The sequence below is a fragment of the Apus apus genome, chromosome 17 (assembly GCF_020740795.1).
Source record: "Apus apus isolate bApuApu2 chromosome 17, bApuApu2.pri.cur, whole genome shotgun sequence".
In the NCBI taxonomy this organism is placed as follows: Eukaryota; Metazoa; Chordata; class Aves; order Apodiformes; family Apodidae; genus Apus; species Apus apus.
Window position 1 is genome coordinate 8,405,290 of NC_067298.1, and position 8,899 is coordinate 8,414,188.

The following is an 8,899-nucleotide window of genomic DNA, read 5'->3' on the forward strand; positions in this document are numbered from 1 at the left end:
TTTGATGCTTAGGAAAAGCTGGGTTTTGCTGTTTCATGTGCCACACTTAGTGTGGGACTGACAGGGTAAGAGGCTGGGTGTGCTTCTCAGTAGGTATTGAAAGTGTGTGTGTTGAGGTGTTTGGGGAAGTTTGCACAAAACAGTTGCACAGTATGTTATTAACGAGTCACAAAAAAAAAGGCCACAGTTCATTTTTGTATAAAAGCAGGGCATGCAGTTTAGAACTTGTTCAGAAAAAAAATAAGACACCATTTTACTTGGAAAATGTGATGCTGTCAAAATCCTGACAGCTTTACTACAGGCTTTTGAGGATGAAAGTCCCAACTTTTGAAGCATCCTATTTTGACTGTCTTGAGTTATTTTTTTATTTATTCTACAGCCTCTCACATCAGAATGTCAAACCACACTGTTCCTAATGATTCAAAAGCCATCTTGCAGCTTTTGCAGAAAATGTCAGAATTCTGTGGGTTTGTTTCTGGTTGAAACCAACTGTGAAACTGAAGTCCTCCCTGAAACAAGCTTGTCATCCCATAAACCTGAGCAGCTGAGTCTTCCCCAAATGTGTGCCATGATCCCAGGACTCAGAGCCAGTTATTTCAGTAAAGCTCTGGCATTGTTCTTCCCTGTGGCCATAAGGCATCCAGGCAGCCCACCAATTGCTTAACTCCAGGCTCTGCAGAACTGGAATAGTTGCTTCTAGCTCCGGGTGCCTTATGAGGAAGGTCCTTCCCAGGCTCTTTGCCCAGCTCCCAGAGCCCACAGAGAAGCTCTGTACCAGCGCTACTGTTGTGCACCTTTGCTCTTGGAACATGCTCACCTGCCTGAATCCTTTCTGTTCAGTAACACACAGTTCTCTGTGTACCATGTTGTCTTCTAGGCACAATGATCCCAGGGAACAGGTATTTTCTGCCACTCTTCAGGACCATCTTTTTAGGCCTATTGTCTTTGCCCAGCACAGCAGAGTCCTGTAGTTGCTCACCCTCAAAGTACAACTGAAAAATGATGTGTTGGTTGTAGTAGTCAAGAAAGTCCAGAGGAAGCCACGGAGGTGTACCTGTTCAGCAAAGAATGAGTGGAAGCCTTGCTATACATAACGCATTTCAACAGATCTAGCTTTCAGAGCAGTTTGCCTCTGAAAAGTTCTTGTTGGCTTATCAGAAGGAATAGAGCTGTGCCTCTGGGTGTACATGTAAGGTTTGCACCAGGGCAAGATGCTGTGCTGAATCAAACTCCAGACAGCCCTGGCTCAGGCAGGAGTGGGTGCTGCAGGGTACTAGAGGTAGCTGAGGGAATTCCTGCAGCAGGAGCTCAGGCTGTGAAAGTCTGGCCCCACAAGTGTCTCTGTCACCTGGTGCGTGTGCTGTGCTGCCTTACTTGGGACAGGAGCAGTCTGTTAACACAGCTGGAAATCAACAACTACACCCCAACTGATGTAGATTAGCAGAGATCTGCTCAAGCTAACAAGACTGTGTCAGATGACCCTGTGTGTGAGCAAAGTCCAGCCTAAAAAAAATGCATACAAAAAGCTCAGCAATCTAAGCAGAGCTGGTTCTGCTGCTCCCTCCTGACTCATCATGTGGGCACTGCTGGGGCTTTTGGTTCTCCTCATCCCCCTCTCTGTTGTCTCTGCCCCTTCACAAATTTTAGTGGGAGCTCTTGGCACAGCAGGGTTGTCTCAAGGCAGATGACATCTCTCACCTCCCAAATTCACGGCCCCTCTTCTTACTTACTTGGGCAATAAATTTGATTTTGGCTTTAATTTAATAGCTAAAGTCCTGAAGTGCCAATGAACTTCATGATCTGATCATAGCTGTGCTGGAGATGGTTTTGATTTGAGTTTTTTTCTGGTGGATGGGGGAGAGTTGTTTATTTTGGACACAAGTCCTGACCAAAAGCATAATAATTTTTAGGTGCCCCATTTGAGTTGCTGTAAGGTCTTTGATTTTACTCCAGAAAATACTGACCAGCCTCCCTCTGAATATGACACCTCTATTAAATGAGGAGTTATTAAATGAGGATTAAAATGAAGCCCCTTTTAGTAACCTAATAAAAACATATTACAATTAGTGTACTTGCAATATATGTTACTTCTGAAAATCTTGGCCATATTTAGATACGGAATTTCCTGGTCTTTCTGGTTTGACAAACCAGTTATTCAGAATCCAGACATCTTCATGACTCCTTTAAAATACGTGTAAAAATGAACCAATTATAACAGCAGCATTTCTGAATTGTGTGTATTTTTGAGAGGCTGGCAGCAAATGCTTGCTTTTGAAAGGTAAGATGTGGATGGGGACTAATAGCATAATGTTCTTTGGTTGTATTACAATAACATTTTCAGTGCTTTGCAACTCTCCTGAGTGTCTGTCGCGTCCTCCCTAGGGTCAAACTTCAGCAACTGAAAACCAGTGTGTTAGCAACACAGGAGGAGCTGTGTCTGTGGTTCAGAAATAGTGGTGAGGTCATTCCACAGCCCTGTGCAGATCTGCACAGGGCTGCGTGCAGCCGGGCAGGGGGATTGTCCCAAGGGCTGTTCAGACCTGCTTGCCCTCTTAATAAAGCATTGGATTGTCAGTAATACTGCTTTTTGGGTACCCCCCAGTCCTCCATGGGACTGCTGACAGTTTGTTGTTTTGGGGTTTTTTGAGTTTGTGTTTTTTTTTTCTTAAAAAAAAAAAAAAAGGAGGAAAAAAACCCAAAACAAACCCAAACAACCCAAGCTCTGAAACCTTGAACTTCGAAAGAAAATACATGTTCAGAGTTGTGCAAAGGGAGCGGTGTGCCAGGGCCGGGCAGGCTGCCGGGGCCAGCTGGGCCATGTGCTGGGGAGGGCCCTCCCTGTGCAGGGCAGGGGCTGGGGCCAGGCTGGGAGGATGCTCAGCCTGTGCAAGATGGGGCTGCTAGAGCCTTTTTTGCAGATTAGACATCTGAATGTACAAAGTATTGTGTAAAGCTGTGAGCGCCGGTGAGACCACCAACAAACAACTGGGGGAAAGCAGCGGTGGTAGATGAGGTAGGAGAACAGTATTTGCAGTGTTGTCTGAATCCCAAATATATGGCTGAGTAAATTAACCCATGAGTAAATAAACCCCATACTGTGGAAATCTTCACATGGCTACAGCAATGTGATTCCCATTTCCATTATGCCTGGAATTTAATGGACTGCTGAAGTCTCACCAAAAGGCATTTCTTGTGTCAAAATGAAAAATTACAGATCAAAAGGGTGACTTTGCAGACAAACATATCGATCTAGAGCCTGGGTGACACAGACTTCCTGGAAGAGAGCCCAGAAGCATGTCTGTGTTTAAAGTCAAATGGCTGTAGCCTTTTACCACTGATGAATAAAAAATGTTTCTGTCTGCATGCCGAGGCTAGAGCAGAAACAGAAATCACTCAATTTGTTCTGCTGGAGGAGCAGGTATGTGCTGGTGAATGGCAAGCCCCTGAATGCTGCGATAGTCAATAATTTTTAAAACAACAATGAAAGAGGAAATATGAAGGTTTTCTTCCCCCTTGAAAACTCTCTGGCAACTGTAGGAAAGACAAACTCAGTCTCCTCTTCTGTGTTCAAGGGGCAGAACTGCTGATGTCCCTCTCTCCAGAAATGTGATATTCCTCCATGAGGACCCCTGTTGTATTGTTGCTGTGGTATGGGAGTAGCCACTCTTAGAGATGAGGTCTAGTCTGGAGGATATTATTAAAAAATCTATAATTAGACACTAATGAAAAGGCCCAGGTGTGCTTCCCTGGCCAGGATGAATGAAGGGTCAGCACAGGATGCTGCTACTGCTCCTCTGAGAGCTAGGGCAGGAGGACTTTGTGAATGAGCTCTGCAGCACCCAGGAGACAGCGTGTCAGTCATAGTGTGGAGCACTGCTCAGTGCTTTGGTTTCCCAAGGGAACCCATGAAAACAGAATTTAAGTTGAAAAAGTGGTGCTGAATGGCAGTGACTGCTTCTGTGAAGCCCAGGAGGTGCCAGCGGAAGCTCCAGGCAGTGTGTCTGAAACAAACTTCAATTATTCAGTGAAGGAGGAGCAAGGGGGATGGATGGAGGATTTCTAATCTCATCTCCTCCACAGTCTGTTTTACCTCAGCAGCACAGCTCCTGCTGTTCACAGAAGGCTTGCTCCCTTCCTTTCTCTCTCAGGTGCTTACTCATGTTTCTGACTGTAAACTGCCTGAAAGAGATACTCAGGGCCCAGGCCTGGAAGGTTTGTGCAGGGGAGGTCTCTCGCCCATGTGAGTATGCTCTAGCATTTGCCACTGGGTGTAGTGAACAAGCTGTTGCAGAATGAAGGGCAGTAACATGAATGTAGCTTTTATTATGGCCTTGGTGTAAATTGGAAAAACAATTATACTGGAACTGATGAAATTATGTTTGTAAAGGCAGTGTGATGGGACCAGAGTCAGATGTTGGATTAATATACTTTCTGAACTACAAGTCTTCATATTAATCTCATATTATGGAGAACAATTTATTTTGCATTCAGCACAACACAGCTCCACTACCTGGTGATTGTGGTGACAAGGCCAGGTTTTAGTCTGGGACACCATGTCAGCAGTGCAGAAAGTGTCAACAACAGACAGGACAAGAGGCAGTGGGCACAAACTGAAGTACAGGAGGTTTTTACTGTGAGTGTGACTGAGCCCTGGGACAGGTTGCCCAAAGAGGTAGTGGAGTCTCCATCCTTGGAGATATTCAAAAGCCATATGGATAATGCTGGACAGAATTCTTTAGGTGACCATGCTTGAGTAGGACAGGGGGTGGACCAGATGACCTCCAGAGGTCCCTTCCAACCACAACCATTCTGTGATTCTGTGAAACTCCTTTGCCTTTCAAGTTTGTACTGCTTGCTGCTGCCTAAAGACCCAGGGCCAAACTTGTACCTGTACTAACAGCAGTGGCTTCTTCAGGGTACTGCTCTTTGTGGCTGTGCCTTGCCATCTCCTTTGTGGCAGTAAAGTAATTGAAACTGTACTGTGGAGCTGGTACAGTCACCTAAGTTAAAGAATTTAAACTGTATATAAATTCAAGGCAAGGACAACCTAATACAGAATTTAGTGTTTACTATCTTCAAAGAAGCTATAATAAACTTAGACTGGAAGCTCAAAAAGAGATGGAGTAATCAGCTGGCATTGCAGATATGTCAGAGGGTTCTTGGGAGCAACAGCCTGAAACTTTTGGATGGTATTGCTGAGCGCTGGAGCTATTAATTGATCCCGAATGGTCTTAGGAGAGAGATGGCATTGGGCACTTCGCACTGTCACAACCTAATTGGACTGTGCATCTGAATTGAAGGAATCCTAGTCACTAATTTAACTGGGACTGTACCCAAGTTCAAACACATATTTCATCATAGGATTAGGAAAGCTGAAGGCACGTAAGGCTTTACTGGCATGGCTGGGTTTAAAGCCCCATTTCATACTTGCAGTGGGAGGAATAATACTGTAGCAGCATCTGTAATTTTAAGAAAGCATCTTGTGTAGTGTTGTGAACACTGTGCCCTCTTAGCAGTCTCTGCAATGCCTTGGTGCCCAAGTGAAACCTGTGCAGTGAGAAAGAAACTCCCATTCCAGCCCCCCTGCCTCAGAGCCTCTCCCTGAGCTGAATTCCTGACTCCTGTCCTTTCGTCACTCCGGGCCCAACTGAAGGAGTACTTGCAAGCTACCAAATATAGAATGTGTGCAGCCTATTTCACAACTGGAACTTGCAAATGCTGGAGTGGATTTCATGGACTGAAGCCCCCCCTGGGAGGGTGCATTACAGTAAATAATGTTAGTGCATTTGTTTAATCCCTGGGGATTGTGGAAGGTAGGATTAAAGGAGGGTAAGGGGATTTCCCCATTGACAGCTGCTCCTCTCGCACAAATGCACACACACAATTTTTTTATATGGAACTTGTTCAGCCCCAAAGAATTTAAACTGCATATGGCACTGTGCATAACATGACCGTTGTTTCCACATCTGGTTACACATATCTGTCTCCCCCAGTAATTGTCTTTAATAGACACAATTGGGGATGAGGTAGTTGTACTAAGAGGAGACATAGCTCTGTGTTTGAACAGGAAACCATTATTTCTGAACTTAATCATAGCTTGTTAGTCCTGTGATTTTCTGTTCTTCCCCCATATACACACAAGCACATATGCTTCAAATATGAAGGCCTCATTTGTGGTGGGGCATTGTCTTGTAGTGACTATTTGCCAGAGGTTCCTAGGACAGGCAGAGCCTTGGCCCGTAAGCAGAGAACCAGACCATGTCTGACCAGTGACCAGAGGCTGGAGCTCACCGACACCATGTGTGTGTTCTGAGCTGAACAACCAGGTTGCAGTCAAGATCTCAGAACTGCAGTTTCTGTAAATCCTTAATGGGCTTGGCTGCTTGGTGCTCTTGCAGAGGGAGGTACATCAGGCGAAGCTAGGTTCTTGCAGTACACAGTATTTGCACATTTCAGAACTTTTAAGCATAAACTTGCTATTCCTATTTTTCTGATGAAAAAAAATATTATTTTTTTACCCTCTGCATGGATTCATATTGTCAGGTGAAGACTAGTGAATTTCAGCCTGTGCCATCAGTGGAGTTTCAGTTATTTCTCTCAGTACATTGTGTTCAAGTTTAACTTCTCTGACAATCCAGTCTCTTTGTCAACAAGGTCTGATGCTGAAATACTGAGCTGTTGGCTAGAAGCCATTCTCACTTACATGCTGCTTTGTACCACGCACTGGAAGGTTAACAGAGCAGTGTATCTCCTTGCAGAGAAGGGTATTGCATAAGCAAGGGCAGGTTTGAGAGAGAAAAACTCAGATTAATGCATGCAATTCAAGGAGACCAAACTGCATCCACAGGGTGGCCTAGTCAGCAACATGCAGTCCACTTTCCCACCCACAGAAGCTCCCTCCCCACTTCAGAGGTATAACGCCAGTCTTCCACTTTGTAAAGCCTTTGTGAAGGCCTATGAAGAAGCTAGTACATCTGGTTTGTGGCTCTTTCTTGTAAAAATGTTTTCTTTTTTTTCCAAACGGGGCTATTTTCAGAAGTGATAGAATCTATTGTTCTGCAGTTATTGTCCTGGGCTATCATTGGTCTAATGTTATCAATATATTAGCCCTTTGGCTGCCAAATGGCTTGAAACAAACTTCTTATGTTTAATTTTAGGATTGTGAAAGTTGTGATGCTTTACAACTTGATATGCTGGTGATTACACCTGAATTGAATGCAAAGCTAATCCTCTTCCCAGCTCCCATCCAGACAGGAGCTGTAGTCATGCATTCCCAACTCATGGGTTCTGCAAACCATTGAGAGCAGCCAGCAGGTATTTGTCAGAGGAGGTGAAGTCCAAAGACCTGACCTTCTCAGGTAGGGAAGTACCTCCTGACTTGCCTGAAATGTGCCTGATCCAGTTACCACCCAAGGTCTGTCAGTGGAAGTAGGAGCAGACTGCCAGCAGCTGAGCACATCTTGTGGGATTGGGCTCCTTCCATAAGGGCCCCTGCTGGGCAAAAATGTTGTGTGAAAGTCATGCCCTGCTCTCATGGAAGTTAAGAGGCGCTTCACATCAGCGCTAGTGGGGGCAAGATGAAGACAAGAGGTAACACGTATAAGGCTGCTGAAAATAGCAAATCAAACAGTTGGTCAGGACATCAATATGCCATCAGCTTAATTAGGAAGAAACTTCATTCCCTAGCTTGTACTCTTCCTTCCATACATGTAGGTACATTGTTTGCTATGAATTTGTTGTGCTCACCATTCGTCTGTGTTTGATACAGCCAAGGAGCAAGAACAGTATTTAAAAAAAAAGGGAGAATAAGAGGTTGATACGACTTGCAGTCTCTGTAAGAGTAACAGTCTATTTCTAAAAGCTGTTGAGACCTTTTCTCATTCAACCCAAGTAATCTCTGCAGCATCCATGCCCTTCACCAGAGAAAGGATTAGTGTCTTTTACAGGTTTTTTAAAAGTCTTAATTTCTACCGGTACTCACTGGCCATCACCGCTATAGGACAAAATTCCTGGATGATACCATTCCAGGTGGTCAAGAAATTCTTAATTTCCATATCTTCTGCCAATATGTCTTATTTCCAAAATGCTTTTACAGCTTCTTCCCTCTTTCAAACCCTGTTGCCCATCATCCACGATTCACTTTGCATTCTACTATTGGTTTTAAACAACATGTTCCTTGGCTCTAATAGTTCATCAGGCATCCAGCCAAGGAATACCTTTTTCTGTGTAGATGATGTCTCTGTGGTGTTGATTGAGAGCAGTGACATGACAGATGAGTTCAAGTTTTTTCTATCACAAGCCAGGTGGAGTCACTTGCCACATACATGATGAAGCTGGTACCATAAACTCTTGAGTACACAAAGACTTCTAGTGCAACATGCACACATGTGGTTGTCTTGTTTGGCTTCTGTATAGACACAGGAAAAAAATCCAGTGTAGATAGAAGAAATGTGCATGTGTCCTGCAAACCAAATTTTTTAAAAGGAGAGTCTTGGATTTTTGGTAGCTTTAGCCCTTGAAGCCCAGTTTGGAGCTTCTTGCTTGGCTGAGGTTTTCCTACCAGGTACAGAAGATGTGATGGAGACATTCCTATATGCTGGTAATCCTTTCCCACCACATGGGTCATCCTAGCCTGCATCCCTTGTGGGCTTGCTGCTCAACTGGATGGAGATGTGCTCTGGCTGTGATCTTCAGTGAACATCACCTTGATTGCTGACATCTCATAGAAACAGTGAGTGATCTCCTCTCTCTTTGTAGAGCAAAACCTTGCAAACTATCCCCTGTGTTTCTGGTGGTTCCAAAATGCTGCTGCAGTGGTCGCTACTTTGCTGTCATAGCTGGAGTAAGCTGTCCAGGGATGTGGTTATGCAAAGAACTGAAGCTTTCTGTGGTGTGTGTG